This window comes from Corvus kubaryi, unplaced genomic scaffold (assembly GCF_017639235.1).
Source record: "Corvus kubaryi isolate FWS band 111438036 unplaced genomic scaffold, C.kubaryi_AGA036_p1.0 37272, whole genome shotgun sequence".
Classification (NCBI taxonomy): Eukaryota; Metazoa; Chordata; class Aves; order Passeriformes; family Corvidae; genus Corvus; species Corvus kubaryi.
In genome coordinates, this window is record NW_024581084.1 from 2,744,519 (window position 1) to 2,767,369 (window position 22,851).

A 22,851-nucleotide genomic window follows, 5' to 3' on the forward strand; every position below is an offset into this window, starting at 1 on the left:
GACCCCGTGAGGAGCATAGCAGCCCCCTGCCCTGCTCCTCCCCACCGTGCAGGAGGCAGGAACCTTGAAATATGAGCACTTAGCTTTTTATTACCCCATTTAATTGCTGCCTGACAGCCTAATCCAGCATTAAAAACACCAGAGCTCAGGGGAATTCACCATTGTTATTCAACATGTATCTCTCTCCGTGCTCAGAGGTCCCATCTGCTGCCTCCTTCCACCCACTTGCTCCTGGGACACACAGGTCAATCCTTGGTCCTGCTGGTGGGGATTTCTTCCTGGCAGAAGTGGTGGGTGACAGGAAGGGAGATCAAGAAGGGGGAACAAGGAAGGGGCTGGTGCTGGCAGGGCCCGTGGCCAGTGGGGAGAGAGGGCTGAGGCTGTTGGAGTGAACCTGGGCCGGTGTCAGGGAACCGTGGTGCTCACAGGCAGTGCAGCTGGAATAGGAACACCCATGGCTCTCCTTGGCGCTGCACATGTGAAAAACAGTTAGGGAAATCACTTTTCCTTCCTGCCAGCACTTAACCCAAACTTCGCCGCCGCAGCAGCGGAGGGGCCGATCACCACAGCTTTGGAGAGGCCAGTGAGTTATAGTAATGGACACTCTGCAAACTGTCTGTGCTGCCCATAAATCCATACCCTCCTGGAAGTGCAGATGGTCCATAATCGTCCATCATCCCAAGTGAGCGCAGCCATGCCAGGGTGGGTTTCTCCTCAGAGGCTGCTGTTTCTGCAAGCTCAACGGAACTGCGGCGCGAGCTCTCCGTACGGAACGGAGCGCGAGCAGCCCCGCACCACCGGGGCTGGGGAGAACGAGCAGTAGGTGTCCCGGGGGCTGGGGCTGGTGCAGGCACAGAGGGGAAGGTGGCAGGGCCGGGGGGTGAGCCCTGCTTGCTCTAGTTCTGGCAAGCACAGTGTGATCCCCGGTGGGGTGGGGGTTCAGGGGCTGTCCAAAGGCTGCTGGCCCTCTGCTCACTGCACTGGTGCTGGGGCACGAGCATCAGTACAAATTCCAGCCGTGGTGCCTGTGGTTCCTTCTGACTCCACCTGGGAATAATGCCAGCCCTGGCTCCTGCCACACTGCCCCCAACCCAGTGGTTCAGGCTCTGTCCCAAGGCAGTGGTCTTTGCCTGGGGGTACAGGAACTGGCCCCTCCTGGGCCATGGACTGGCAGAGCCTGGTCAGCCCAGTGGGATTTTGTTGCTGTGGCAGCCTGGCTGGTGCCTGCTGTGTCAGCAGGGTCCTCAACAGCATTTGGGACCTGCTGGCATTGCCCACTTCAAAGCAGGTCCCCAACCACCTCCCTGGGGACTTGTCCTTCCCGTGAGGCCAGGATGCCACGCCAGCTCTGAGCTTGTTGTCCCCAGTCCTGGGACTCCTTGCTGCTCCCAACCCCTGCCTGGGTCTGCAATGCTGTCCCTGTCCCCATCCCTTCCACTGTGCCACCTGGCTCTGGACTCTCGCCGGAGGGGACCTGCATCAATGGATCGATGCCGACAGCCATGGCACAGGGAGCTGGTGGTACCCAGCCCTAATGCTAAATGTCTGGATTGACTCTCCCACTGGAGTCAGTCCCGGCTTGGTTAAGGTGATTTTATTTGGTACTTAGCATCTGAAATGTGCATGTCTGTGCTGAGGGATGCTGGTGGCTGTGATGTGCTTGCTTGCAGTTCACAGGGGTTCCCTGTGCTGGGGACCTTGCCCCTAGTGTGACAGCTGTCACCAACCCCGTTCCATGGGGCGATTCAGCCCCATGCCAGCAGTCCTGAGGTGGGCAGGAGAGAAGGAGGATGTGGAGCTCAGAGTTGCTTTGGTGTTGCGGGGAGCTGAGCACGAGCAGCCGCCCCTGCCTCGCCAAGAGCCCGTACTCACCAGAACGCCCTGGCACGGCCTTCAAGCGCCTCCTTTGACATTTTTGCATCTTGCTTATGGTACCAGGGCCTGCCGAGGTTGGCACGTGGCAGGCAGCTGGCGGGAGCACTGGGCACGCTGTAATTGGGTTGGAGCTCTTGCTGCCAGTGTGGGGGGGGGTCTCTTTCCTTGAGTAATGACCTGGAATTCGATCACGCGGCTTTCATTAGATTGTGAGACTGGAAGCGTAACTGTGCAGGATCAAAGAGAATCCGGCACTGCCGCGAACCAGGACCTGCAGGGCTGAGGGAGAGGAGCCACCCTGGGAGGTGAAAATACCCTGAGCAGGCTGCTGAGGGACTCCAGCTCCTAGTGATGGAGCCACTCTCATGCAGCCCTGATGCCTCAATGGCTGCTGAAGGACAACAGGCTCCTCTGCCAAGCTGCCACCAGCCTCTGGGGCCACTCAGTACCTGTGCCATCAGCCAGGACCTCACTACCAGGACTTGGACCTGCTGGAGCTTAGTCAGCCAGAGGGAAGGTCCTGGACACAGCCTGTTCCAGCACATCCTGGGGGGTGCAGGGGGTCCCAGCAGGGCTGGTGCTGGCAGCAGCACCAGGTGCCACAGCAGCCCCGCTCACACAAGCGCTGGGGCTGCTGAGGGCAGGGCTGGGACCGGGCAGGATGGGCAGGGACAGCAATTGCTGCAGTGATTAATGGCGCACTGGCAGAGCTGACAGCTCATGGTGCCCGCGATGGCAGGGAGCAGCTGGATCCTCCGCTCCCAACAGGCTGCTCTGGGCCCCCTGGTTCAGGGCCGTGCCTCACCACGGGCTCTGGGTGCCGGCCGGGCTGTGGGAGCCGTGCTGGCTGCTCGGGCCCTGGCGGTTCTCCCCGCTCCAGCCGCTCCTGCAGCGGGGAGGGCTTGCAGCCCGTTCGGACATTCTGGCAGCATCGCCGGGTTTATTAAGCTAATAAAGCAACGTTAAGTACCCGCACAGTGGAGCCCCCTGAGGTCTCCTTATGTGCAGAGAGGAGCCGGGGGATCCCGGAGCCTCGGCGCCGATGATTGCTCTGTCACGCTAATGGATGGAGAGGCGCAGGTAGCACTGCGCCAGGCTACTGCGGGGCGGCCGCTGCGGCACCGAGAGCGCCGGGTGTGCGGCTGCCTCTCCTCAGGAGCCCTCTCTGCCGTGCTCAGGCACTCCATCAAGCCCCTTGGTGCCCCTCTGCACTCTCTTGGGAGCTTCGGGCCCTCAAGGGGCTGCGCAGTCAGGGGATACTGGTGGCATCTCCCTCAACCATCCCTGGTGCCTGTGGCTGCCCAGTGCTGGAATAGAGCAGGGAGATCGTTGCCTCACCCTGTGCCTGGGGCTTTACACCCTTCCTGGCCCTGGGGAGCTGCTTTTTTTTAAAACCAAGCAGATTTTTAAAACCTAGCCACAGGTTGGTGGAGAAACATCTGATCCTGAGTACCTCATGCTCCCATGGGGTTTGCGAGGGGCCCAGAGCGCCCTGGGATCATCCTGGGATCACCCTGGGATCATGATGGCTCGCAGCATTCCCGGTGCTGCTGTGCGTTCTTGTGGGTGCTGGTTGCAGGCAGTGCTCCGGCAGCATACAAAGCAGGCCCTGTGTAATAGATAATAATTAATAGACTGCTCTGGTGGCAAGCTAGGTAAGTAGATAAATAATTTTAATTATCCTTGGGGAGGCTGTAAAATTCGCACACAGCCCTTTATTAAACTCTCTGTTTACAGCAGTCATTTATATTATGTGTCATTTTGCATAAAACCCCCTTGGGGCCGAATAACGCCATGTAACACCATCCCTGGCACCGCTGCTCCTCGGGAGCCGTGAGGGCAAGTGCAGGGAGCAGGGACCGGGGGGACACGGACACACCAGCCACAGGGCAGCTCTGGGTCTCCCAGGACCCCTTGATGCGTTCACCTGAAGCTGAGAAGCCAGGTGCTGCACCCCAGTCCTGCCAAGTTCTGCTCCCCTGGGGATCCCTGGGGGGTCCCCCAGACCCCAGCTCTTTCCCAGAGGAGTTGATGGTTTTGTGCTGATGGCAGGGTATTTTTTCCTCCTTTTTTGCGCATGTCTCTCAAAAGAACCATAAATTCCAAGCTGTGAAATCCCGCTGTGTCAGCAGTCTGCAAAATGAAGTGATATTAAACGTGACAAAAGTCTCTCTAATTCACCCTGGCCAGTTCCTGCTTCCCTCCCCGAAGCTGTAATTGAGAAGTGGAAGAATGGAGATTCCTGTTGTCCCTGCCTGGAATCCACTGAGCCATTTGGGCCTGCGAATCTTATTAATTAAGGATTATTTACAAATAACTCTGCTTGGGCCGCACCGCACACGCTGCCCTGTGCGCACGTGTGTTCCCCCTCCTGTCACATGCATGTTCACATGTGCTCCCCGAGCCCTCAGCTCCAGAGCATCTGCTCATCGCTCCAGCTCCCGAAGGGCTTCAGGGGTGGTTTTGCTGGGGCAGGGGGGTGCAGGAGCGAGCTGTTACCCTCACTGTGACCCTCGATGTGACCCCCACGTGCCCCTCACCATGGCAGCAGAGCCACTGCTCGCTTGCCGCAGTGACCTCGCTGGCAGAGCACTGCACTCCACGTACCGATCCTGTTTCCAGTGGCAGATTACGGCAGAGTCCCTGCCAGCATCAGGATGAATCTTTGGGGATTTGAAGTCACTTTTGCAGGAGCAGTGTGTATTTCTCTGCTCCTGGATGGATTCTCTGAGGGTGTTTTCAGTGCTGGAGGGGCTGAGTGATGCTGCTCTGCCACCAAAACTGGCCAGGCTTTGCCCGGTGCCCTTTGCTCACCTGGCCAAGGGGACGTGTGACCAGGATGCCCTGTAGCCCCTATCTGTGCCAGGCAGGCTGTGAGGAGAGGGTTTGTGTTCTCAGGAGCAGCAGCTTCCCTGGTGAGCACTGGCAGGTGGCTGGGTGGCCACTGGCCCACGGAGCAGCTGCCTGGTCAGCACATGCAGAGGGTCAGCAGAGCATCCCGGCAGCAAGGAGCGGGGGCTGTCACCAGCCCCGGGAAGCTGCTGGGGACCTCTCCTGCACTGCAGCAGGTGCTGTCACCCCGGTGCTGTCCATGCTCGCCCCGCTCCAGGCACGACGAGAGGCGAAACTGCGGAAGGTCGTCAAATCATTGTAGAGTTTAATATCCCCACAATGGGGCTGACATTTGTGTCGTTAATTCTAAAACACTTTATTTCTTCTCTGTTAAGTGAGACTCATTTTCAACAAGAGGAATAACTCTTCCTCCCTAACTGTGGACTCGTGTTTGATCGTTTCCTTCCCCATTTGGTTTTTGTTCCTGTCCTGGGAAGGTCAGTAAGATGGCAGGACAGAGCACTGTGCTGTGCTGGTGTTCCCTGTCCAGGTGATCCTGGTGTATCCCCACAGACAGGCAGCTCTCACTTTCTCTCCTCTGGAGTACACAGAGACCCGTGCTGCCCATGGGCAAGGTACAGGGAGTGGTTTGGGGACTTGGTGCCCAGGTGGTTTGGGGACCTGGAGCAGGGGTTGTTTGGGGACTCGGAGCAGGAAGGAGCATTCCCCCACCGTGCTGGGCCAGGGCTATCAGTTTTTTTAGCAGTCGATGGTATTGATGCCATGCTAGCTGGGGAGGCCACTGGAGGGCTGTTCTTCCAAATCATTACATTTAGAGCTGAACTATCCCCTTTTCATATAAATCCTGACAAATAAAGATAAAACAGGATCTTTCCCATAGAGCTGCATCCCAGAGTCAGGATTGGCACTGTTTGGGGCGCCCGTGTCTTGGGATGGGCAAGGCCGGGAGCAGACGTGCCAGAGGCAGGAAAACTGCTCTAGAAGGACTGTCACTTTTGGGTCCCCTCTGCTGCATCTCTCAGTGGGATGGGAGACCTCCCAGTGGTCTCTCCATGCTTAACATCCAGAGGGCACGGATAGACCCTAAATGTGACCATCCTGATGGCATCAGTGGGAGCAGAGGCACCCCAAGGCATCTGGGGAGCAGGACGTGCCTGTTTCCCTGGGGCTGGCATCCCCGCCCCTCCTGGTGCACACTGTGTCCTTTGGAGCTGGGCACGCAGAGCTGCTCCTGCCTGGGCACAGAGCTGAGGGCACCCACAGAGCACAGTGGCTGCAGATGGGCTCAGCAGAGAGGGGGCTCTTTCCATTTACTTCTGTAGTTTTTCATTTCAAGATGAAATTAAGCCACATAAAGAAAACCCCGACCTTTTTTTACAGCACTGCATCAGTACATCCCTTGAGGGGAAAACACTCACATGGAGGTTTTTTTGCACTTTGCTTGTCCTCGTGTCTCCGCTCGGCACTTTCAGAATGCTCGCCCCTGGCCAATTACCCGCGCACTGAGTTTGGTGCTTCGGGGTTTGTTTCTTTTCTTGCTATTGTTTCCAATCAATTTCACAGTAGGTTTGTGGTTGGGATAAAAGCCTCCCCTGCTCTCCACTCGCCTGGCTGCGTTTTGTGTCTCTGTGTCCCTGCTGATGCCACCCCGGGGTGAGCAGGGTGGGTGGGTGCTCCTCGTCCATGGCTCACCTACCTCTGCTCCCGGGCTCACCCCGTGCCCAGGTGTCCACAGCCAAGGATGCCCCAATACCCTTGATCTTCAGTCGCAGTCTTGTCCTGCTCAGCTGCTCCATGTTCCTACAGGCTCCTCCAGCTGCTCTGGTCCCCCTGTCCCCACTGGCTCCATCCCAGGCATTCTCCTAGCTCCACATCCTGGTGTCATCCCAGAGTGGATCTGTCTCCTTGTGCCTTGTCCCACCAGGTTCTCACGGAGAGGTTGAGCCACAGGTTAATTTACAGCATGTGGGGAGCACGGAGGGGAAGAGTGTCTGCCCACTAAATAAGTCATGAAGCCAGATCCCAACAGCACAATTAGAATCCTCTGTTAATGATTATTTATGGGGCTGGGAATGCTTATTTAACCTGACTATATTAAATATTAAACCAAATTATAATATTTATACCGGTATTTACAACAAGAGGGGGCGGCGGGTGGCTGGGGCAGCGGCAGGTGAGTGAGTGAGGTGTGTCCAGTGCCAAAGGGGCTGTGGGCGGCACTCAGGGGTCGTGGGGACCAGAGGAGCAGTCATGGCTCTGTCCCTTACCCCAGCCTAGCCATAGCCTTTAATGTAAATGTCAGGAACACTGCTGGAGGAAGGGGAAGGACTTTTGGGTGGGAGATGGTGTCCTCTAAGAAAGAGAAATATCAGTCATCAACTGGGACAGTAGAAGCCAAGGGAACCCCTCAGCTGGTGTGGGGTCAGAGGGACGTGCTGTACCCAGAGCAGTGCTTTGCTGCTTTTTTTCCCCTTGGAGTTGGAGGTAACAGCTGGGCCTTGGAGTCTCCACTTGGGGCTCTCGCTCTCCCCACTTGGGGCTGCCAGCTGCCTGTGCCCGGTGGCTGCCACATGCTGGAATGCAGCTCCTTATGGCAGAGCCGTGGTTCCAGTGCCACTGGCCCTCGAAGCTGTAGGAGTTCAGAGCAGATCCCTCTGTGCTCCCGAGCTGCTGTGATTGCTGGTTCCGCAGCCCATTGCAGATAAAATGATGATTAAGGGGTCCCACCCTATAAGCAGACAACCATGTTGACCTTATTTAGGCTCCTAATCAATTTGCCCCTGGTGTGATTAATTGAGATGCTTGCCATTGATTTTCTGTGAGACAGGAGTGGCTGAGGTGGGATTCAGTGGGATGCCTGCAGGGAGATCTCTGCGGCGGGTGTGCAAGGCTGAGCTATGGAGTTGTCAGCCAGGCAGGCTTATCCCAGCTCTCCTCGGCCGTGGCTCCCAGGGAAGCCTCCCTGCTGCTGCCCATGGGAGGTGCGAGGGCTGGTCGTGGAGCTCCAGGTGGGCTTTGCACTCCCTGGGAGCCCTCCTGCATCCCAGGGACCTGGGAAGGATGATGTGCTCTTCTGAGTGAGCCGACAGCTTGGGAGAGTCCCCACAGCCAGTGCCACTGTCAAAGCCTCTGCAAGGGGTAGTGTGACACCTCCTCGAGTGTCCCCAATGGAGGTGCTGTGGGATCACCAAGCAGCACAACCCCATGTGAGCTGCTGGAGAGGGAAAGGCCCTGACCGGAGCCACCAGCTGGGGATGAAGGACCTACAGCACGGATGATTGGAAAGGATTTTCTAGCTAAATTGCTGAGCAGATGGATTTACTCTGGACTGGTCCTTGTGGACTCTGGAACGTTTTCTCTTCTGTCACAGTTCCTTTTTATGACCTGCCATTTGCTCCAGCAAGCAAGAAGTGAGCCCTTGGCATCCAGCTCCTGCTCCGGCTGCAGTTCAGGAACGCAGCGGCTTCACTGCCGGGAGCCACGGCTCCTTTTCAGGAAAGCGCTGGGGCCTGGCAGGATGCCCCTGCCCACTCTGACTCCCCGGGCACGTGGGGGCTGACAGGGCCCGGAGGGGTGGGAAGGGGCAGCACCGGCTGGGGCAGAGGAGCTGGCAGCTGCCAGCTCTGGGGGATGCTGTGCCAGAGATACGGCCGCGGGTTTATAATGAATGGCGACAGTCATTACAGTGACCACCTGCAGCGGGTGCACATCTGGCAGGGCTCCAGATGGGAGTCCGTGGCACAGGGGAAGAGTGAAGCCCCATCCTGGCTTGGCAGGATCCTCTGTGGTGGCAGCATGGGCAGCAGGACAGTGGTGACTCCAGGGAGGGGACTGGGTTTTCCCCTCGCTCCGGCATCAGAGCTTCCATGCAGTGATTCCGTCATTGGCACTTCCACATGGTGATTCCACTGGCTCTTTTGGCTTCTACTGTCCCAGCTGATGACTGATATTTCTCTTTCTTAGAAGAAGGGGGAGGACGACACCATCTTCCACCCAAAGCCCTTCCCCTTCCTCCAGCAGCGTTTCTGCCATTTACATTAAAGGCTATAACGGGTTGGAGTAAATGGAGCAGGTTTGCAATTAGTTTTCCAAGTACTTATCTCATTAAAGTAAATGAATTATTGATTTAGTGACACTCATGCTTTTAGTGAGCGGCACAGTGCCATCCCTGCTCTGTTGCTGGCTCCCTGCAGCCGGCCCTTGCACGCCTGCTCCCGTGAGCACACGTGTATGGGCACGTGGGCAGCGAGTGACCGCTCTGCCTCCTCCTTGGCTTTGGAGCCAAGGCAGCCAATGCTGGGCATGACTCATGTCCGTGGGAGCAGGAACGTGGCAACGTGAGGGACCCTGTTGAGGTGTGGCTGGGAGCAGAGCCTGCGGGGCGGGATGGGCTGGGGCCCTGCTGGCTGAGGGCTATGGCCTGGAATGCTGCTGTGGACATGGCAGCTGTGCCGGGACACCTCCTGCCAACCCATCCGCGCTCTGCAGTGGGAGGGAGGAAGGCAGCTCACCCGTGCCACCGACGCTTGGCTCGCTCGGGGTCTGTTAGTGCAGCACAGGGCTGGCGTGGGGCTGCCAGGCAGTGTGAGGGGACCAGAGCTGCCTGTGGCTCCTCCAGCCATCCCGACACTTGCAAGGGCATGGAACAGGCTGTGGGGGGGTTACTCAGGACTAGCAATGTCTGGCAGAGTGTGGATGCAGGAGGATGAAGCACTGATGGGCTGTGCTGGAGCCAAATACTCATGGCTGAACCTGCCACCCCCAGCTAGCTGCTGATTCAGCGCGTTTGCGCCTCTCTGTACAGAGATTTAATCTCTCCTGTAAGATAAAATACTCCTTTAATGGAAACCTGCCTGCTCTGAGCTGCCCCTTGCCACTGTCCGGGCAGGAAAGGCTGCACTGTCCTGCTGAGGCTGTCGATGCTGGCAGCACAGCTGGACACGCTGCCGTGTAGCTCCTGTGTCCCGTGTTGAGGGGGCTGGGATGAGGGGCTGTGGGAGGGATGCCAGTGGGATGAGCCAGGAGTGCCAGACTCCTCCGGCGGTGCCTGCTGTGCCAGCCGGCGCCACGTGGCTCTGCCGGTGGGTTCCATGAACGACTCAGGCGCTGGAAGTGCTTTGGTCTCCTCGCCGGCAAGAAGGAGGTGGTGATGCCACAGGAGCCGCAGTCACCGGGTGGGAGGAGGTGCCAGTGACCAGCAGAAATTGCAGGAAGGATTTCGGCTGGGAGGTTCACAGCGGTTGCTCAGGCAGAGTTTGGTGGCCAGCGATGCTGGCAGGGGCTGTGCCGAGTGTCGCAGTGCCGCACGCTCACCTCTGCCCCCGAGGGACCCGCACGGGAGCTGGTGCTCAGCCCTGTGCCGGGCCCCTGCCGGGCCCCACAGCCATATCAGGGAGGGGCTTCCCAAAGTGGGGACAGCGCCATGTGTTGGTCCTGTCCCCAGGATGGGACTGCTCTTTCCAGACCTGAGCTGCTGGTTGGAGGACTCTCCTGAGCAGTCCTAGAGCTGTCCTGGTGGTGGTCCCTTACCCGTCCCACCAGGGCTCCTCTGGGCGCTGCCCGAGCATCTCGTGTCTCAGCTCTTGGCCAGCAGTGTGGATCGGCCCTGGCTTGGCCACGGGCAGAGAGGGACAGTGGGGAAACGTCTCCTGAGAGCTGCTGTGCCAGAGCCAGCCTCTGCCCCAGCCCCAGCCCCAGCCCCAGCCCCAGCCCCTGCCCCTCCTGCCCCTGCCTCCAACGCTGCTGGGAACGGGATGTTTTATATTCCTTAGCTGAAAAAAAAATCCCTTCTCATTTAATTAAAAATGTTGACATTGTGCCTGGCCATCCCACCCGCCGGAGAAGGTGGTTATAAATTAAACATTAAACCTTTAATGGCCCATAAAGAAATATTCGCTGCTGTTCTGTATATGGGGATATAAATAGAGAGGGCTGTGGGGGGAAGGGTGGGACATTATTGTTCCTCAGCCAGATAATCTTTGCTAATGAATTTAATTAAAAGAAAAATTAATTTAGGATTTTTGGTGGAGGGAACAGGGTTAAAATGTACTTTGAGAAACTACTAAGAAGTTTCCCAGCAGATCAGAACCAGGCCTGCCTCAGGTTGCAGCATGGGGATAAGGAGTTTTGAGGCACAGCTTTCATGGGATCCGTGCAGCTGGGTGACACGGGTTGCATTTCTTGTGCAGACCCCATGGTTCACATCCGGGTGGTTTTAGCTGGGTTGAGATCACCTGTTCTGGCAGCGGGTCTCTTTGAGCCTTTGCGAGGTTCCAGGTAGAGCCAGTCAGCCCGGACCTCTGCCAGAAAAGCAGACTGGAGCAAGAACCCCCCAGTAATGCCCAGAGCTGCTCCTGCCTGCCTCCCATCAGTGCTCTGCCAGGGATTTCCCTCTCCCACTCTGGCACATACAGACAGGGAGGCTCTGGCTGAGCATCCTGCTCCCTGCAGTGCTGGGACCACCAGAGATTTCTGCCTGGGCTGGAGCCGGGCTTGGCGATTCCCTGTCTGTGCCAACAAGCATGGCACATCCCAACTGAGGCGCATCCCGGCTGCCGGGCCCCATGTTGCTGTGGGGAGCTTCTCAGAAGGCGCCTTCCTTGGGAAATGCGTTTGGGAAATGCGGCGTTACCCATCGCTGAGCCTCCCCCAGGAGTGTGCGGCGTCAATTATTCATTGCAGAACAGGCAGACTGGGCTCCCAGCACTCCCAGCACTCCCAGCACTCCCAGCCCCGCTGCCAGAGTGCTCTGGGCCTGCTGTGCCGTCTCCTGATCCCAGCCGGGATCCTGGTGGGCGCTTCCTTGGCGAAGCTGTGGAAGAGCTCAGGAGCGGTGGCTGGGGGGCAGGCGGCTCTGCCAGGCCTGCAGGTGCAGGGCTGTCACCACGCTGCCGGGAACTAGGGAGTTCCCAACCATCCTTTTTAGGACACCCACGTCCCACAGCTGGGTCTGCCCTGGCCTGGGGGGAGGGGAGACCCCCAGCCTGGCGAATGCATCTTGCTGGGTGAGAGTGTTTGGAGGGTTTTTATCATAAGAGTGCTAATGGAAGTCAGCACCAGCCTAATGAGCTGTACTCCTCCATGAATCTGATTCATTGAGGCAGGAATTACCATAATTGATTATCCTGCTGCGCGGCTGAGAACCGTGTTTGCTAACACGAGTGCCTGGGAGCAGTCTCTGTGCTTCCTGAGCTGCCACCAGAGCGGCCTCCGGACCCTCCGTGGGCCACGTGCTTGCTGGGATCAGCCGTGAGCCTGGAGCAGCGTCCAGGCACGGGACCCACGCTCAGCACCCTCATCTTGGGGTGCTGCTCCTGCAGTGGGGGCTGAGCGTTGCAGCTCCGCGATGGGAGCAGAGCTGTTGGGCAGGTGGGACTCAGCACTTTCAGGCCTCCAAAGCAGCGGGTACAGACACACACAGCCCCCCTCATTTGTTAACCACTCCCGGCATGTATCAGCCATTCTCATTATTTCTGAGGGTCTAACATGATTGATGAATGTTTGCGTTGGCCATGCTGTGAAAGCCAATTAGTTGAAGTGCAGCTTTCAGGAAGTTTTCTTTGAAATTTGGCTTAATTTCCAAGAAGTGCCCAGAGCCAGGACAGCAGCGGAGCCGTGTGCCGCAGGGATCGCTCTCACAGGAGCGTGTCACTGTGCTGGGGTGGGCAGAAGGTTTGGGACGCACCAACCCAGGCGTGCAGCCAGTGCTTCAATGACAGCTGTGCCCTGTCCCATCCCGTGGGGGTGTGTGGGGCTGTGCTTGCAGGGCTCTGGGGGAGTCGAGGGAGGGGCCCGTGGTCTGCGGGAGTTGGGTTGGGTTTGAGGTGCGCTGGTGGAGCTGAAGGGCGTGGGGGGGTTCCTGTGCCCATCACCCTGGGCATGGTGCTGGTGGGCTCCATGGGCTGAGCCCCTGGCCTGGCCACCAGCTCCTGACCAGCACAGACTTCCCAGTGCCCGGGGAATAACACTCACGTCCGTGCTCATATCCCAGTGTTGTGCCGTCAATGAACAGACAGCATTGACTGTAGCAGGTTAGTGATGATGATCATTGATTTTCATTCTTACTCTTCTTCCCTGTCTTTTCTAGAGAGCCCAGTGCAAGCACCGCGGGAGGAGCTGGGCTGAATAAAAGGTATGGAGGGTTCGGATCCCAGTGGCTGCATTGGGCTCTGCCTTGGCTGCTCCCGGGGTCCCTCCTGCACGCTAAACCTGCATGTGTGGGGCTGGCAATGGGTGCTTGACGTGGGGCCAGCCAGAGCAGGGCAGCACCCTCAGCCTGTGGCACAGGGATCAGGCAGGGGCTGGTGGGCACAGAGCCATGCACGGGGGAGGGACAGGAGGAAGGCTGCCCACTCCCCTCTGCCAGTGGCCCCCGGCTCCCCCCGGTGTTGAGCCCCCACGCAGGTGTGACGTGAAGACGTGAATTCTGCGTGAGGAGAGCTGAGACTGACGTGCCTGTGAGTGTCTGTGTGTGCTGACTTGCTGTCTGTCCATACTCTGTGCGACTCCCTGGAGAAGACAGGGACCCTGTCCTTACTGGGGGCAAAGAGCAGCCCACAGCCCCATTCTGGCCCTGACCTGGCAGTTGCCCACCGCAGATGTTTGTCCCCAGGGTTCTGGGAGGCATCACAGCAGCTCACAGTGTCCCCAGGCTGAGGCAGGTCATGTGTGATGTGTGTGGAAGGTGGGCCAGACCAGATGCCCTCTGCCAGCCTGGTGCCCACTGGTCAGGTGTGGATGGCTCCTTCCTGTCCTACCCTCACGTTGCTGGACTTCACAGCAGTGGGAGGATCCCATCACAGAGGCGACTCCACATCCCCCCAAGGTCTGTCCACTGAGTGCAGTACAACCCATGCTCCCCCGTCAAAGCCAGTGGAGCAGAGGAGCAAAGAAAGCTGAGGGGCTGGAGAGGATGAGTCTGGTGCATCCATTGCTCTGGGCCCTGGCATGGGCTGGGGGTGCCAGTGGGACCAGGGGATGATGGGGGCCAAGGCAGCGGCACTGTGCTACAGGAGCTGCCAACATGCAACACAATGAAGAGGTGTCTGGCAGGGGAACGCTCCCGTCCTTGGCACATGCAGGACAAGGATGGAGGTCACCTGCTGGGAGGGGACTGGGGTCTCGAAGGGTCCTGAGATCCCATGGGAAATGTGGAAAAAGAGCTACTAGAAGGAGCAGAAAGGCTGGGTGGGAGCAGCACTTGCAGGCAGCGTGAGCCAGGATGAATGGGACGAAGGCGGGGCTGTGGCTGTGAGCCTGGGGGGCATGTGCTGGTCAGCCACAGCGGGGAGGGCTGTGCGGCCGGGGCTGCCCCCACCTCCGGCACCCGTGTCTTTACTGATGTCTTGGTGGTTCGCTTCCTGTACTGAGGCGAGGGCTTTGCTCCCTCCCAGTGTCCTGCTGTGTGTGGGGTCGGAGGTCACACGTCAGTCCTGGGGCTGCGGGGGACTGCGGGTGCCAGAACGCACTGGGCTGTGGCCACTGGTTGTGTCTGGAGAGCTGTGTCCACGGGGGAGGGGAGGGCAGTGGGGTGGGTGTCCTGTGGCTCAGCTGCCCCGTGCCCAGTCTGGGTGGGAGGTTTGGGATGTGCCACAGGGGCTCTGGGCTCTGTTTGTGCAGCTGTGGGGGGCTGCAATGGGAGAGGGCGGAATGGTGCTGGGAAGAAAGCTGGGGAGGTGCTCCTGCTGCTGCCTCTGCCCTGGCTCCAGGACAGTTCTGCGCCCTGCCCAGTGACCCCCCAGGTTTTGTCTGCTGGTGATGGAGGGGTTCCATTCTGCTGCACTGGGCCCCTCTGTCTGTCCTATACAACAGGGCTGGGGGGTCTGGCAGTCTGGGGGGGACCCCAAGTCGCAGCTGGCGCTGCATTTACAGGGCACAGAGAGAGAGAAAAGGGTTTGGATCACTGAGATATAAGAGGGAGCAGGGAGCCCCCCGCCCCAGCTGCCTGCAGTGGTGCCTCTGCTGCTTTATCACCCTCTCCTGGTGCTGAATTATTGAGAGTGTTGCTCTCGTTTATTGCCGTGCTGGAGGAGAGCTGCCTCCAGCCTGGTGCTGCTCTGAATATGATTATGGGGCTGGAGATGTCAGAACCAGCTGGGCCACGGAGACCAATCTGCTGCCCCCCTCACTCCTCTGCTTCCCTTATCCTTATTTATTCCCTCACTACCATGCCTGGTTCAGTGCTCATGGTCCCCTTGCTCCTTCCACCACACCATGCCCCTGGAGGACAGAGATTTAGTGCCTGAGGAGCAGCATTGCCTGGCTGCCGAGCCTGCACTGTGTGCCAGGAGCAGCTGGGGTTTGTGTCCAGGACCCCCTGACTTATCCCCATGGGCCGCTCCATGGCCAGCTCTTCGCTGTGTCCCCTGTCCGGTCCTGCTGCTCTGTCCCGGGGTTCTGCTGGGGGGGCAGTGCTGAGGCTCAAAGAACAAGTGGCTGCCCTGGCATTGGTGGGGATTTCTGGGTGCCCTCTCGTGCAGGCCATGGTGGCCACATCCCGGGCTGCATGGACTGTCCCCATTGCTCCCCACTGCACACGGGGGCTGGTGGCTGCTGGCTCTGTCCCCCTCGGGCCACTGCTCGGCTGCTCCCAAAAAAGGGGGGGACGCTGGGCCTCCCAGGACAGATTATCGCAGCCGGACCACGGCTGAGCATCCCTGCCTGCCAGGACCAGCGATGGGAGCAGGGGGTTATGGAACCCTCTGCGGCCGGTGGGGGCCGAGAGCCGGCTGGCACCTCGGAGGTTAACTGTGAGCGGCGGATTCCCTTATTGACAGGGTAGCTTGAAAAATGCTGAGGCAGGACATTGGCTCCTCGGAGTGTCAGCGGGAGCCCACGCTGCGCCAGCGAGCGCCCACACTGCCGCTGCCGTGGCCCCCAATGCCCAGCCTGGTCCCGGACCCTCTCCCCAGCACCCCTCTCGCCCCTGGGGCTGGCGTCCCCGCACACGCTTGTCTTTCCCTTTGCTCCTCGAAGGCACTGGAGAGGATTTAATTTTTTTCTTCCTCTCGCATTTTTCCCTGGGGTGGATAAGACACTGCCCGCCGGGGCTACCCCGCGGCTGCCGTCCGGCCCCTGCCCTCCGAAGCAGCATGTCGGAGGCCGGACGCCGGCTCTGAGCCGCGGCGAGCGCTCACGCCGCGAGGGAGGGAAGTGAGCGCGCAGGGCTCCGGGACCGCCGGCCCTCGGCGCTGGAGCCCGACAGCCGGAGGGGACAGAGCCCACCCACGAGGAGCGGTGGCCAGTGCAGCCCACGTCGGGAGCAGCCCATCGCCCTCCCACCGACCCCCGCAGAGCGCCTCAGCCCCCGCCGCTGACATGATGATGTATTTTTGGGTAGGTACCGCCGCCAAGGGTGGGCACTTCCCTCCCTATCTGCTGAGGCTTCGCTCAGGATTGGGGTGGTTTTGCACCGTTGCCACTCCCTGGCTGTGCCACTGTCCAGGGAGAGCTTCCCCCTCTGGTCAGCCACTCACTGCCCACGGCTGGCAGCAGCAGGCAGGGGATGGGCTGCAGTGCTGGAGACAGGCCTGGCGTTGGGAAGGAACAGGGCAGCGGACAGGGCTCCCTGCCTGGACACTGTGGCCTTGTCCCTGCTGAGGGCACCCCCAGCTGCCCTCCTGCCTCTGCACTGCTCTGTCCAAGCCCCCTGTGGTGCTGGCCATAGGCAAAAGCTGCCTCCTCTGCCCAGCACCAAACCCTTGCCCCAGCTGTACTTTGGTGGTCACTGGTGGGCTCTGGCGCCCGCCCGGGGGCTGTCCTGGGAGGGGGCACGTGTCTGTGGTGATAGTGGGACATTCAGGTGATGGGTCTGTGCGGAGCAGCAGCCCCCTCTCACGGGGTCTGCGCCCCATGTGTGCCCACCCAGGATCTTGACAGATGCTTGTGGGGCAGCCCCCATATTTGATCCCAGGCCTGAAATTCCTGGGGCTACAGAGGGAAACCTACCGTGGGGACCCTGAGCCCCCTGAGATCCCCTTGTGGACCCCAAAGTCCCTCCACAGCAGTCCCTGCTCAGGGGTTTTGAGGCTTGGGGGGACTGCATAGTTTTGTGCCCCGACTGAGCCCAGAGTGAGGCATGGCTGGGGAGTGGGCTGGGTGCAGGGGGCTCAGCTCTCCCTGCACTAGTGGAGCACACAGGCCATGGCTGGAGGGGGGACAGGCTGAGACCTACCCGGCCATCTCAAGAGCTTTGTGCAGAGATGGAGAGCGAGGGACGTGACAGGGTCTGTCCAGGCCCTTTGCTTGGGGCCAGGACAATGAATGTGGATGTGAGCCCCGGTCTGGGTGCAGCTGGGACAGTGAGCAGAGGGGAAGGGGCTGGAGCCAGCAGTCTCCCATGGAGCTACACTTCCTCCTCAGAGCTGCAAGAGCTGGACTGTATCAGGCTCTACACCGTCCAAGGGTCTTCCCATGGCATCCCAGCCCACCACCTGGGGCTGAAAGCACCAGCTCCTTCCACCTGCTCCGTCCCGCTTCCTCAGAGATGGAGAGGGGCTGGGGGCTGCAGCAGTCTGATGGGGGTTACATGCTCCGGGGAGTTGTGCTTCCCTGGATTTGGGAGCAGGGAACAGAGTGAGCAGAGGCAGGGAAAGGGGGATGCGCGGCAAGGAGCTTATGGGGAGGAGGAAGAGGATAATGCGAATTCATTGTTTCTCAGGGAAGCAGCTTTCAGGTGTAAGGTGCTTTGTCATGAGGGATGTCGGTGCTGCCACGGCTCCAGAGCCTGTCGAGGCTGCCAGAGCCTCCTGCCTCGGTGCTAACTCTGCTCAGGGACTTAATGACCCACCACAGCTGCGAGAGCAAAGCAGAGCTTCTGCTCCCGGCTCCGTTGGTGCCGTGGGGCTTTGCAGAGCACGGCCGAGCAGGCACAGACAGCGTGGGGTGCCCGTGCCCATGGGAGCTCCAGGCACAGCTTCCCACACCGCACTGGCTCTGGGGCAGTGGCGCTCCAGGGTCTCTGTTCCCTGTCCCATGTGGTGCACAGAGCCAGCCAGCCTGGGATGGCTGGTCCTGGCACCGCACGGTGGCATCCCCAGCTCTGCTGGGAAGGGCAGGGCGAGGGCTGTGCTCCTGGCAGAGCAGTGAGCGTCATTTCTTGGCATCGTGAGCGTCTCTCTGTCGTGGTGTGGGAGGAAGCGGAGGGTCTGATATCCCTGCATGGCGCGAGCGCTGTGGTGGCCAGCGGCAGCCAGTGGCTCAGTCATCAACACCTCAGTGGGCTGAGATGCCAAAGCAAAATGTCTTTAAATGAACAGAGAAATAATTTAATTCCACAGAAATTAAGAGTGTGTGGGGCAGGGGAAGGAGGAGTCTGTAAATACTCTGATTTATAAAGTTTGCCCTGGGTCACAGCGCCTGTTTAACACTAAGATCCTGTTTGTACATTTAAAAAATCTTATTATGAGGATGAAGCGTTTGCTTCTGGAGTGCCTCCAGCCTGGTGCTCCCCCGTGCCCACCTCACCTCTCACCTGTCTGCTGCTCAGATGGGTCCCAGCCCACACTGGCAGTGCCACACGCACCCCTGCTTGGGGTGGCTTGGACCCCCTCCTGTTGTGTCCCATGTGCTGGCACCCTAGGGGCTGCTGCTAAAGCCCCCCGGCAGCCTGTGAGGCACAGCCACCTGCCAGTTCAGAGGGCTCATTTTCTTGGGAACCCTTTGTCAGGCAGTGGAGCGGGTCTCAGGGAAGAGGGGGGCTCTGGGAATGCGGCATTTTGCGTTCCTGGTCTGCAGTTGCTCCTTCCTTGCATCATCCTCCATCAGTCCTGCGTCACCCTCCATCATTCCTTCCTCCTTCTTGTGCTGTGCTGGGCCTCGTGGTGGTGGTGGCCCCAGCCTTGGTGGTGGCTCTGGCCCCAGCGGTGGTGGCCGTGGCCCCAGTGACCCTGCAAGCACAGTACAGCCGTTTCCCCTGCTATGGCCCCCCGGCGCTGCCCACCCAGCCTGTAAGCTCGAGGTGCTCAGCAGCAGCTGCTCTGCCACGGTGCTGTTGCTGCAGTTTAATTCTCATTAAATCCAGGGAGCCTAATTGCCATTTCATGTAAATATTTTGTCAAGTGAAAGGGCTTCAGGAAGGGTGGTGCAGGCAGAGGCGAGGAGCCAGGCACAGTGACAGGCTCTGGCTCATCCTGCCCAGCCAGGGGTGTGAGCTGTGTCCCAGTGGGAGCTGCCGTGTCTCCTGCAAGGAGCCAGAGTGCAGATGTGACTGGCTGCTGGAGGTACCTGTGCCCCAGTTGTTCGTGCTGGTTGATGGGGGACACGGGACGGCTACAAACAGGTGCCATTTTGTGGAGAGCACCAAGGGTCCCATCCAGGGTTTTTTCCCTGGATCCCATTAAACTTCCATGTGCTTTCCCTGCATTCCTGCTCCCCTCCTACTGCCACAGCTGCTGTCTCAGATACTGGCTGTGGTTTGGTCACAGTCCCCTCCTCACCTGGTGAGGTCATACCTGGGTGCTCCATCTTTGGGAATTCAGAGCAGGCAGTGTCTCCAGTGACCTCTGAGAGCTGCTGGAGGAGGAGGAGGAGAAAGAATCAGGGAAAGATGGAGAGGCTTAGCAGGGTGCCAAGGAGGCTTGTCAGTCCCTTCTCACTGTCCTAGTCTGTTCCCCATGCTGGGGCCATCCCTATGTCTGAGGTACTGGTGACGTGGGACCTTCCTTGCCGCATGGATGTTCCTTGTCACACAGCAGCTCAGATTTGTCAGTGCCTTCATCTAATTGCTTGATGTCTATGAATAACTACTAATGAGCTTTTAATTAATGAATGCCACGGCTTGGGGGCATTTTGGAGTGGGTGGGAGGAGAGGATTAGGTTGGTACCGCTGTCCCTGGGTGCTGGTGGGCCACCAGCACTGCACTCGCAGGATGACCCCAGGGAGGCTGGAGCACCTGATCTCACCGGTCCAACCTCAACAGCCCTCGTGGCAGAGCTTGTGTCTTGCCTGATCTGCAGCCCTCCTTGGCAGCTCTCCTGAGCGTCAGCATCTGGCTTTGCCCTGTAGGAGTGTGCTGCAGGGACCACGGAATCCTATTAAACACTGGACACTGGCAGCCCCTGGGACCCCCAGTTCCCCCATGGCTGTGCATTGTGCCCCCACAGCAGGTCCATGGGCACTGCATCATCCCTCTCTCCTGGGAGAGGATAGCCGCAGGTCCCGGTGGTGCCAGGCACTGGATTTCCCATTGCATCCTGTGGGTCAGAATCCGGACATGGAGCTGAGACAGCCCTGGGCTGGCAGCAGCTCTGACGTGTGCTCAGGGCTCAGTGCAGCATGTGCAGGGCCCTTGGCACCTGGATGTGCCGCAGCCATGCTGCACCGCCGACCTGCCTGACACCGCCTGCTCCGCGGGGCTGGGGGGACGGGGCTCCAGGCACACCTCTGCACCTTGTTCCTGGTAGATAGTTTCCAAATGCTGGAGTGTGCCTTGGAGGGGAGCTGAGCTTTTCTGGCATTTCCTGAGGAGCCGGCAACACCGCACTGGCTGCCTTGGGCACCTCCCAACAGCTCTCGGCTGCGCGGCAGGGACATCCCGGGGGCCTGGAGCAGCCAGATGTGCTGCGCTGTCCCTGGCAATTCCCGCAGTGGTTTGAGGGGTGCATGCCCACCAGTGCTCCCAGTGCAGGCTTTGTCTCTTGGCTCCAGCACCAGAACAGTGGCCAAGACCACTCCTGTCCCAGTGCCATGTTGTTCTCACTCTTCCAGAAAACAAAACCAAGGAGCCCTGAAGGCTTCATTTTAAATAAATAAAAAACTGAGAATTGTGCTGATTTGAAGGAAAGGCAGCCCCATCCTGTGCGGAGGAGCGCAGCGCCAGCCCAGCCCCGAAGGGCAGAGAGAGATGTGCTGAGAACTGCAGCCCTGTGCAACTTCAGCCTTTGATCGTATATCTCACACGTGCCCTTTGCTTTCCCTCTGCTGATATTTATTAGGTTTAATTTTACTGGGACACGGCTGTAAGTGAGACAGATGGAATGGGGTCTGTGCGCCTGGTGAACACATCTTAATTAAACAGATAAATAAACTTTCATTCCAGGAGGCTTCAGTTTCGGAGGTGCTCCTCTGGGGCTGCGGCTCTGCGGGGCTGGGCACAGCCCTGGTGTCACCACCAGTGCTGGTGGCTGGGACTGTGGCACAGTGTCACCGGGAGCAGCAGAGTGAGGAAAACCAGCCAGTGGTGGCCAGCGAGGTGTTCCCCACTGGAGCTGACTGGGGGGGTTTGTGGCGCTCTGCCCGGCCAGTGTCCCCCGGGGCTCCCCACTGCAGAGGGGCATCTCTGCAGCCAGGCACACGTTGGTGATGGCGAGAGGAGGGAGAAAGGAGACTCCAACATTCCTCAGCTCCCAGAGCTCTGCCCATTTCGCTGCTGGCTCAGGACAGTGCCAGCACTTGTGGTGCTGCCACCGGCCAGGAATGCCTTTGAGTCACCCTGGCCGGAGCCGGCGCAGGGAAGGATGGGCAGATTACCTCATCCTGGAGCCAGTTCCCGCCTCACGTGGTTTGCTTAGTTGGGCACCGCAAGGCCAGTGTGCCAGGCAGTGCCCTGCCGTTGTCACCTCCAGGAGCTGCAGTGGAGCCAGGCCGGCCCAGGGCCTTTGGAGCTGCCTGTTGGCTTGCTCAAGGTGTCCCTTGCCCTGTGCCAGGGTCTGTGTGGTGCTTGGGTGCGTGCAGGTTCCTGGGGGAGCCCCTCTCCCCTCGGCTGTGCGAAGGGCTGTGGGAGGACGCACTTGTCCCTTTCAGAGCTGTCCCACATCCTTCCCCAGGTGCTGGAGTGCACAGGAGAGTGCGGCACCAGGGGCATGGGGGTCCCTGGGAAGGGGAGCTGGAGACTAGCAGGAGTGTGGGGTCTGAGCACCACGGTGTGCTGAAGGGGCCACTGCATCTGTCATGGTCTTTGGAGCTGGAGGGGGACACCGTGGTGGGACACCCACAGGGAGCAGTGCCCAGGGATGCTGTAGGCAGCAGATGTCACTGCTGGACCTTTTTGACGTCCGGTACCACAAGGTGGTGGTGGTGACAAAGCCTCCCCCTGGCCTGGCATCCCCTCCCCGGTTTGGCAGCTTGTGGTCCCTTTGGAGTGTAGTCCCCCCAAGTCTCAGGACCCCCTGGGAGGGGCTACCACCCCCTTGGCCCCAGGCACCTCTTTCTCAGGATGGCTCTTCCTGAGTTGTTTGCAGCAGGTTTTCCCTGTGGCTCTGGACTGGCCATGCCACACACTGCTGCTCTGGAGTGTCTGCAGCAGAAGTGGTAACTGCTGCGAGTGTACCAGGACACTGCAGCATGTCACTCTGCCTGGGGATACTGTGGAAAATCCCAGCTCCAAACGGCTGGTCGTGTGCTGGAGGCTCCGGCAGAGACGGAGCATCAGCAGCTGCTGGCACAGCCCTGCCTTTGTGCATCACATTTGGCCAAGATGGAAACTGAGCTGAGCCCAGGTTTTGTTTCCCACATGCCCCAGCACAATGCCATCCTGGCAGCCTTGGCACTGCCATGGCTCCAGAGCCGGGCAGGATGCAGCGCCAAGGCATGGGGCACCAGGGGAGGACCCCCATGGCAGTGCCGGGGCTGCTGCGGGGCCCTGAGGGTGGAGGTGCGAAGCGGGACAGGGACCCGAGCGAACACGTGCGTGCGCCCACGCCGGCTGTCCCTCGCGGGCACTGGCACGTAGGCTATTGCCATGGCAGCTGTGACAGCCATGAGTGTGGTGTGGATGCGTCAGGGCTGCTGGCAGCACCGCAGGCCCCCTGGAAACACCAAAACACCTCTTGAACTCTGCCAGGGCTGACCCCTGCCCACCAGCGGGTGGTTCTTGGGGCAGAGGGTCCCCATCACTCTGGGGAGCGCAGGGAAGCCCCCGCCAGTGCCAGCCACCCCAAGGCACAGGGCTCCCCGCAGCCCTCCGTGCCTGTGGGACTGGCAGGCGGGTGAGGGGCTCACAGGGCCCTGCCTGGGACTCTCACACTTTGGCAGGGTTGAGCACCGGGGCAGGCAGGCAGCGGTGAGGCTGCGGTTCGTCCGGCAGGGAGTGCTGCGGGCTGCCGGCCCTGCCCGCGGTGGCGCAGGCCGTGGCGGCGCGGGGCTGTGGGGCCGTGAGGGGCTGTGGGGCTGTGAGGGGCTGTGAT

The 22,851-nt window shown here is 59.7% G+C and overlaps 1 protein-coding gene across 15 annotated transcripts in view; it reads left to right on the forward strand.

Moving 5' to 3' along the window:
- RBFOX3 (RNA binding fox-1 homolog 3) overlaps positions 1-22,851 on the forward strand; it is a 140,547-nt gene that overhangs the window by 96,761 nt on the left and 20,935 nt on the right. For 14 of the 15 annotated variants that reach the window (XM_042025592.1, XM_042025598.1, XM_042025599.1 and 11 more), the window contains one exon: positions 12,815-12,859. The exons of the other annotated variant lie outside the window; for it this stretch is intronic. The gene's annotated coding sequence lies outside the window, so the exon portion shown is untranslated. The remainder of the gene's footprint in view (positions 1-12,814; positions 12,860-22,851) is intronic. 15 annotated transcript variants of the gene reach the window in all.